The 8,286-nt window shown below is 32.0% G+C and overlaps 1 protein-coding gene across 1 annotated transcript in view; it reads right to left on the reverse strand.

Moving 5' to 3' along the window:
* Window positions 1-7,915, reverse strand: part of LOC135127968 (vasoactive intestinal polypeptide receptor 2-like) — a 100,500-nt gene extending 92,585 nt beyond the window's left edge. The window contains exon 1 of the mRNA XM_064054683.1: window positions 7,836-7,915. The gene's annotated coding sequence lies outside the window, so the exon portion shown is untranslated. The remainder of the gene's footprint in view (window positions 1-7,835) is intronic.
* Between the last annotated feature and the right edge of the window lie 371 nt (window positions 7,916-8,286).

Below are 8,286 nucleotides of genomic sequence, written 5' to 3' on the forward strand. Positions count from 1 at the left end.
ATTTCCAAACATACCATTGCCCCCAGAGCCGATTATAACGAGGTGGGGAACATGGTTACAGGCCACATTTTATTATGACAAATATATCAAAGAATTTGAGGAAGTAGTTACGGAGTTTAGCGAAGATTCTTCTCAATTGATTAAAGATTGCATAAATATTTTGGAAAACAAAGTTTTGCGACAAGATCTAGCTTTTCTAAGAAGCGATTATCAATTCGTATGTGAGGTAATAGAAAAGTTAGAAAAACCCAGCATGTTGTTGGTAGATGCCATAAACTTAGTGAAAGAATTTAAATAACAAGCAAACGCAGTAAGGGGTGATATTGGTACTAGAGTATCTCAAAAACTTGACGAAGTGTTAAATAAAAATGCAGGTTTCGGTGTTCTTTCCGACGTTGCTCAAGGCCAGAAGTTTTAAAATTTGGAGTTAGATTCAACATTAGTTGCAAAATTCAAATTTGCACCAACAACGAGTCTGGATGTTGAACGCACATTCTCCAATTTTAAACACATTTTAAATGATCGGCGAAAAAATTTTATATGGACAACTTGGAACATATTACACTCATAAATTGTTTTAAAGAAAAGTGAAATACGTGTGTAAAATATAAAGTCTAGGATTATTGTAATAATACTTTATCTAAAGTTCTAAGAAGTGTTCTTTGATTTGTAATATGATTATGTTTTTAATGCTTTTTTGCTTAAAATAAAACTTTTTTAATGAAAGTGTTATGCTTATTTAATGCTTTTTTGCTTAAAATAAAACTTTTTTATTGAAAATGTTGTGCTTATTTAAGCGCTTATTCTTAATTTCTTGTGCTTATAAATCCGCTCTCTATATAATTTGTTGAAAAATAGATTAACACTTGGATGGACGTAGACAAACACAAGGAGAATCCTTGTATATTTTTATCATAAAAAGTGAATTTTCCCATTCAAAGTTATTAGTATTAGTTCTATTATTATAAAAATAAATATTTATCTTTGTTATGAATGTTAATTTAAAACACAATTATCACAACCAATAGGAAATGGAGTAAGAAGAACATGTTTTATTGTAACATTGTTTATGCTATCCTGCAATGTAACGTTGTAGACGTGTTTAACGATCCATTAAAGTTTAATTGAAAATAGAAACCTTTGAAGAGTCCCATTGTAGCCACAATCACAGTTGCTCTATAGCTATTATAAGCGTTGATTAGAACCAATTGAATGTTCACTTGTCCACTATACTCGCCGCTACTTCATAAACAAACTTCTGAGTCTCTGACCGGAAGTTGCCCGACGGACGACATTCTTCAAATACATATTTGTAGACTCTAGTTCACTCTTTGTCACTTTTCTGTCAATAAACTCTCCCCCTTATTAAAAAGCAACCAATGGGGAAAGAGAACGCTTCCAACATCATAGTATCACAGACATACAATTTTCTATTAAAGGAGCGACTCTTTGTGTACTTTACGGCAAATTTGCCGTTGATAGTTCGGTCATGACCCTTGAGCACATGGAATTGTAAATTTGCTCCATGAACGTGGTTTATATTAAAGAGAGGAGAGGAAAACAAAAAGTGGAAACAATCGCGTGTCGACGCCCTCTGGAGACTTCAAAAATTGCACTGAGTGTCACGTTTTCGGACAATTAAAACTACGTCGTGCCGCAAATAGCACGTTAAAAGGGAGTTGATGAATTAAAGTTTGTAGGGGCTAAAATATGAAACACAACGTGATTAAAAATAGCGGCGATTATTTACGGGAAATGGTTTTAATCAGAAATAAAAAAGTGTTTTCCAATTAGTGGAATTTTCGGTTATTACACATTCTAGTTTTTTTTTTATTATTATTTTCATTATTGATTTTGATTAATGGCAGTGAACAAGCTATTTTCATTCATTTATAATTGATTGTATTGATAATGGTATTTATAATGCGTTTGGTTCGCATTACAACACCACATAAATACTAGAAAAGTTTTCATGTAGATCAGACATGGAATATTGGAAGGATAAATTAATAACTTATAAAGAAATAGGACAACTACTTCGTGAGCGACAAGTTAGAGAAGTGTTGTAATAAGGTATTTTAGTTTCAATTCTCTTGACATTTCCCATCTAATAGAATATGCGAAGGTTTTCCGTTTTACTCCGCCTGCGGAACGTATTTTTTACTGATAATTTCCGACACTTTAGATGCATTTTAAACTGATCGTGAAGATCATGTCAACTAAAATCGATTGAAAAATAAGGACACTGTTCTTGTTTTTAAGGTTCGTTTACTTTTTAGAAGATATTATGTTAAAAAACTAGAACTAAATTTTGCTTGTTTTTGGAACTAATGCCATCACACCTTTCGCTATGTAACGTAAGAGCGTTTTTTTTAACTTTTTGTCATCCTCTTCTTTTTAGCATTTTGGTGAAATTTTTCATCACGTATATTTAAAAATCAATATCTCTATTGGAAATTTCGTAACGCAGTTTTCACCACTGTTTTCAGATTAAAATAAAAAAAAAAAAAAACGTTTTCCACATAATGTATAGAGCTTGGTAAACTGAAAACAGTGGTGAATACGGGATGAACAATTTTACCAAAACTTAAAAAAAAATGACAAAGAATTTTTTTATGACTGTAAATTAAATAAATATCTAAATGTTCTATATCATTTAAAATGTACACAATTACGCTGCTTCCTTCAAGCTAAAAACAATGACGTTTAAAGAATTTCTATATCTCTATCCGTTCTCAAGATATTAGACCACGGACTGCCCTGTAATCCGATTTATTGTACTTTATTTTATGTTTAGACAGCGACATATATTTAGAGTGTTTTAAGATGTCAAGGAAAATTCATTGCTCAAAACACTCATTTATTTAAGAGTGTAGCTGCACCGTTAAAAGTTGCAACTGATTTGATTAACCAACCCTCAATATTATCTACTTCAGGGACGATTTTCTGATAGATTTTAGAACTAATGTCACATGCCTATTTTGCACAACGTTATTTTTTCACAGTTTACAATAGGACACAATCAGATCAGAATGATCAAGAGATAAAAAATTAAGGAAACTGCCTGCTTCACGTTCCATTAACGATTTCAAGGTTATTTTACATTTTTTGGCAGTGTGACTGTGACTTCTCTTTTTCTCCCCTATGTATGCAACCAAAAAAGGTTGATTTAGCACAATGTCAAGTATTATGTCACTGATAACGTTCCAAATGTTTTCAGTCATATAAACATGAAGATAAAAAATCCCTAACAAATGACGCGCAGTCATCATTTGTTAGGGATTGCAGTAAATTTGACAGGGCTATTGCAAAGTGAACGAAGTTTAGTTATTTTCTTAGTATTATTATAAATTTGAGTTACTATCAATAAATTTAAGCGTTCTCTACTTTTTTATTCAATTAGAATCCGACAGATTGCCTTCATCTTATTGTCCAGATCCTTGTGCCATTTTGCCTTATTTATACATATCAACAATCTGATGACGTTATTTGAGAAGAACTTTATCCTAAATAGGTAGCGTAAACTAGGGCAATATTGTAATAGATCTATTTATTTATTATTATTTATATTTCTTATTATTAGTTCGTGTTTTTTCGACGTTTCATAGCTTCTAGAATATGAAAAAGTGGGTCTATCATTTCTTTGTGTCTATCGTCTGTTAAGAGTTTATTAATCAGATAATACAATTTTCGAAAATATTAAATTGATAGTTGTAAAATTTTAGGTGTACAGCACCAAACAAGATTTGTCTTATCCTCCCCAATCAAAATCTGATGACGTGGTTTCAAAATTTTGCTAGGGAAACCTTCTAGTCTTAGTTATAGTCTTGCAATTAGTAGCTAAATTATACAAAAATTTTAATGAAGTCTGTTAGTGGTTGCTTGAAACATATAACGGTAAATAATAAGTTTTGGTTTACTACGTACTATATTTTTGGCATCCCGAGCTTGAGCTAAGGAAGTATTGTATATAACAGTATTCATCAGGTGAATGACTATTTTTTTTTCTTAACGTTTTATGACCTCCAGAGGATAAGATGTTTGTCTGTTTGTCGATTTTTATTGCAGATAATCTCTGAAACTACCCGACCGATTGTTGTAAAATTTGATAAAATTCAAAATTATCTAAAAACGTTTATAATTTAATTTTCAAATATGCACATTCGAATGCGCTGAAATCTTGCTAAAGTTTTAAGGTTATCGTAGGATCGATAAATCGTTAATAAAAATATAGTTGTTTATCCCTTTCCAAAATATTGATGATGCGTGATCTGAAAATTTTGTAATGTAAAAACTCACTTGAAACACAGGCATTTCATGCTTCTTAATTTTTACTTGAGCACTACATACATATCTTTATTTCATGTCAAATTTTATGTTTTGTAAGAAAAGAAATTTGTGGGATTGTACTTTAGGGGCTAGGGAAATTCTCGCTATATTGCCTTAGACCCTGTATGTTTTAAATGGGATTTTTACTTAACAAAATTTAGTTTTTTACAGGGACTGAACGGACACGTTGTCGTTGTCTTATAATGTTAATAAATTATAACTACATTCATAAGAAAAGTAATCAATATAAATATAACGTAGATTCATATATGAAAATTGACACTCAGAAATTTATTACATTTATTATATTTTACGTATTTATATGGAACATTAGAAAAAACAACAGTTCAATTACGTATTAGAGCAGTCAAATGAAACTACTGAAATATTTATTGGATTAGCAGAAATTTACTAATAACTACCATATTATTGTTATTTAGACGTACGTTTTTTCACATACCTTTAGTATTCTAATCAAGCCTTTTTCTAAACGCTGTAAAATAGTAGGTAAATTAAAAACAAGCTAGGTAAACTTCGAAGTAAAGAAATATTTACAATATGTTAATGAATTTTAGTTAATTTTACACATAACGAACGCTGATTCTTTAAAAGAAAAATATAAGCGTAAAAAAGCAATATGAAAATTTTTGAATACTTAATTATAGGAAAATAGCTAAGAATGGAACCGCAGTGTGCTACTTCGGAGTTAGTTTGAGAAAAAAAAAATGTAATTCACCGTGTTATAAAAGTGACTGCTCACAGACAGATAATGAAATAAAAATAATCGAGACAGTGAAATAAAGCAAAAAATTCGGAGACAAGACATTAATTTAAGTTATTAATAGGTACGCAGAAACTTTTTTAACAAAGATGTTTTTAGTCGTTCATTTAATCTGTTTGCGCCCGAAAAGTAACACTAGTGTGAAAAATAAAAATTTCTCGCACTAGTGTGAAAGTACCTTTTTTAAAATGGACGTCTCCAGTGAAATACTACTTTTAATATATAAAAATTTTAAAAAGTAGTTGAATTTTTTTAAGTCAATCAAAAAAACTCTTTTGCAAAAGTTCCGAAAATTCTAGAATCACGAGATAAAAAGTACGCTTCGATTGGTCCTCACTTCACAAATATGGGTTCAAGCGCTTTTCTATCAAATTATATATCAAAGGACCTCGGTTATTTTTTCTACAGCGTAAACCATCCTTCCGAATTATTTCCACAAATGTCCAAATTCAATTTACAGTCAAACCCCGCATATTGCGCTAGTAAAAACCAACCGGGGGTTGATAATGAATAGAAAAATAATAATGTCATGTAACAGTAACTTATTGATCTTAAAATGTTGAAAAAACTGGATTATTATCGCGCTATAAAAATGACCGTTCGTTCTAAATTCGCGACCAAAATAAACCCCGCAGAATTAAATAAACAAATTAAAAGTTCAGGCATAATTACTGACAATTCTCTCTCGTATCAACCACACATCGACCGTAAAAAAATCTAAATTTTGCTTGCTTTATTATTAGAAATATCCGGCATTCTGGATCAACACAAAACATTTACAGTTTCTACGTCCTCCTAATTAAACCATATTTCTTGAAAATTTTAATAACAATAACAAGTCAACTCACCAGTTGCAAATTTTATACGAAAAAGCTGTTGTATATTCTTTTATAGTACCTATACCATCTACGTATATACACCGAGAAATTGAAAGCTTAGAATATAGCAGCGGTGGCGCATGTTAGTGTTAGAGATAAGTTAAAATCTCTCAGATAGTGGAACTTTTTTATCCGCTATAATCCTAAACTCGTGTTTTTTAACATCGCGAATTTTTAATAAGCTTAAAAGAAAATATATTGATTGCAGAATTGTCTTGTTTGTGTTCTTCAATATTCCAAAACAAAAGAGTGGGCAGTAGCTTTAGTACAGATTTGAATTTATTGCAATGTTTGTAAACTTTTATCTATTATTCTCTTCCCATTTCCCGTCGTGACTTCTCCGTTTCTATTTTTTTTTGTTCTCTCTGTGTAATTTTAACATGTATTAACATTCGTTTTATTCTAACGAGACTGACTGCGGAGAAGCCATCCATTGTCGGAAACTTATTCCGGTTTTGCTGTGTTTTTCTGAACTAAAACTTTAATCTTGTATTTGCACTCGACAATAAATCACGCAGCTACTCCCAGATACAACTGCTAAAACAAATGCAGTGTAAAAATTATTAGGCCCTTATTTTCCTATTTATAGAAATATTTTCCTAATGGACCAACAGTTAATCATAATCATTAATTCTGGTCATAAACGTATACAAGCAGAACGTTGCATGTTACTAATTATGACCAGCACGATGTGCTAATATAACAGATTCGTCTAAGTTTAGTCCTGAAAATACAAACTTTAATAGAGTCTACATTATCGGTCTCGGTACAGAAATATTGGAGGTCAGTTTTGCTTACTTGTTTAAGTTTAGGAGGCTTAAATCTTCTAAAATATAGGAATTTATTGATATGTGAGTGCTTTAAAAATAAATTTATTTACGATGAAGACGTCAACAGACGACTTGAAATTGTCGTAAAAGAGCAATCGGGTAAATACTCTCGGTTTTCTTTGTTTGTTTTTAATGACAAATAATTTTACTAGGAAAAGCGTTATTATGTAACGTAACAAACAGTATTTGGTTAGGGTTGTTGACTTTGATAGTAAACATTTAACATTGTTAGTTTGTAAGTAAGATGTGATTTTCAGGAAATTTACCCACATCTTGAGGTTTTCTCTCTCTTATTAGTACGTTCATGTTGGTAAGACGCTAAAGCCAAACACAGTTAGGAGATTTTAAAATGATTACATAAATACGCAACAACTTAATTAAATTTTCGTGTAAAAGTACGAAATTTTATTTAATCCAATTTCCAATTTGAAAATTAGCATAATCCGGCAGACAAATTACTTTAACAGAACGTTACCTTGAGCAAAAGCAATAAAAAGGCGACAGAAAAGCCAACAAAAAACACGTGGTGGTTATTATCTCTAAAGTTTTTTTCATTAAAATAAAATTATTTTATATTTAAATTAAAAAAAAAACACAGGCAGGCGGAAACATAAATTAAATCTCTCCATCCGTCAACTTCGAAGAAACTTCCTTTTAATTACAGTCACGACCAGATTCATCGCTAACTCGTTTACTGTCTTAAATTTGGTCAATTACCCCGATAAAATCGTACATCTGCTCATTTTCCTTCCACAACTGCTCCCCATTACCGCGCAGTCAAAACCAACTAATTTTTCGGCACACGCTTGTGAAATTTTCACTTTTCCAGCTATGCGGTTACACAACGCATCTGCTTTAATCTCGAAAACGATCCTCTTGTTTTGAAAACAATTTATTCCTAGTGCAATTTCAGCCGTCACATGGACCATTTATTTATCGGACGGAAAGAACACGATTTGTTTTCCAGTTCGACGCGACAAGATTTAAAAATGTCGACACTGAAACATTGACACCTACCTTGGCGCTCAGACTAATTTTTGGCAAGAGTTCGGAAACTTTTGGAAGCGGTGGCGGTCGTCGGTGGCGGCGGAGCGGCCGTCTTCGGGACGCTTACGCGACGTACTGTGATGATAAAACTGGCGTCGCGACGAAGATGTGCGCTGGTGCGCCACACGACAAGAGTCTTCCGAAATTTTTGATTCGCTCTGGAAGGATAATGAGTCCTGGAGTGCTTCGGGGAGGGAAGGCGGGTTTAATGGTATCAGGCTGGTTCAGAGGTTAGGCAAATGATTAACTCGCTGAAAGCTGAGAGCTTTAAAACTGTTTATTTGTGTTTTTTGTAAACAGGGGTTTGACGTTTACAGTTTCGTTTGGAATTCGGTGTTGAGAGTTGGGTAATTAGCTACTTGTTGCAAAATATTAGCACTTGGAACACATTAAGAGGAGGAAAAAGTTTCCTTAACTGTAG

The sequence above is a fragment of the Zophobas morio genome, unplaced genomic scaffold, assembly GCF_036711695.1.
Source record: "Zophobas morio isolate AGI-343-1 ecotype UQ-CSIRO unplaced genomic scaffold, CSIRO_AGI_Zmor_V1 ptg000012l, whole genome shotgun sequence".
Lineage (NCBI taxonomy): Eukaryota > Metazoa > Arthropoda > Insecta > Coleoptera > Tenebrionidae > Zophobas > Zophobas morio.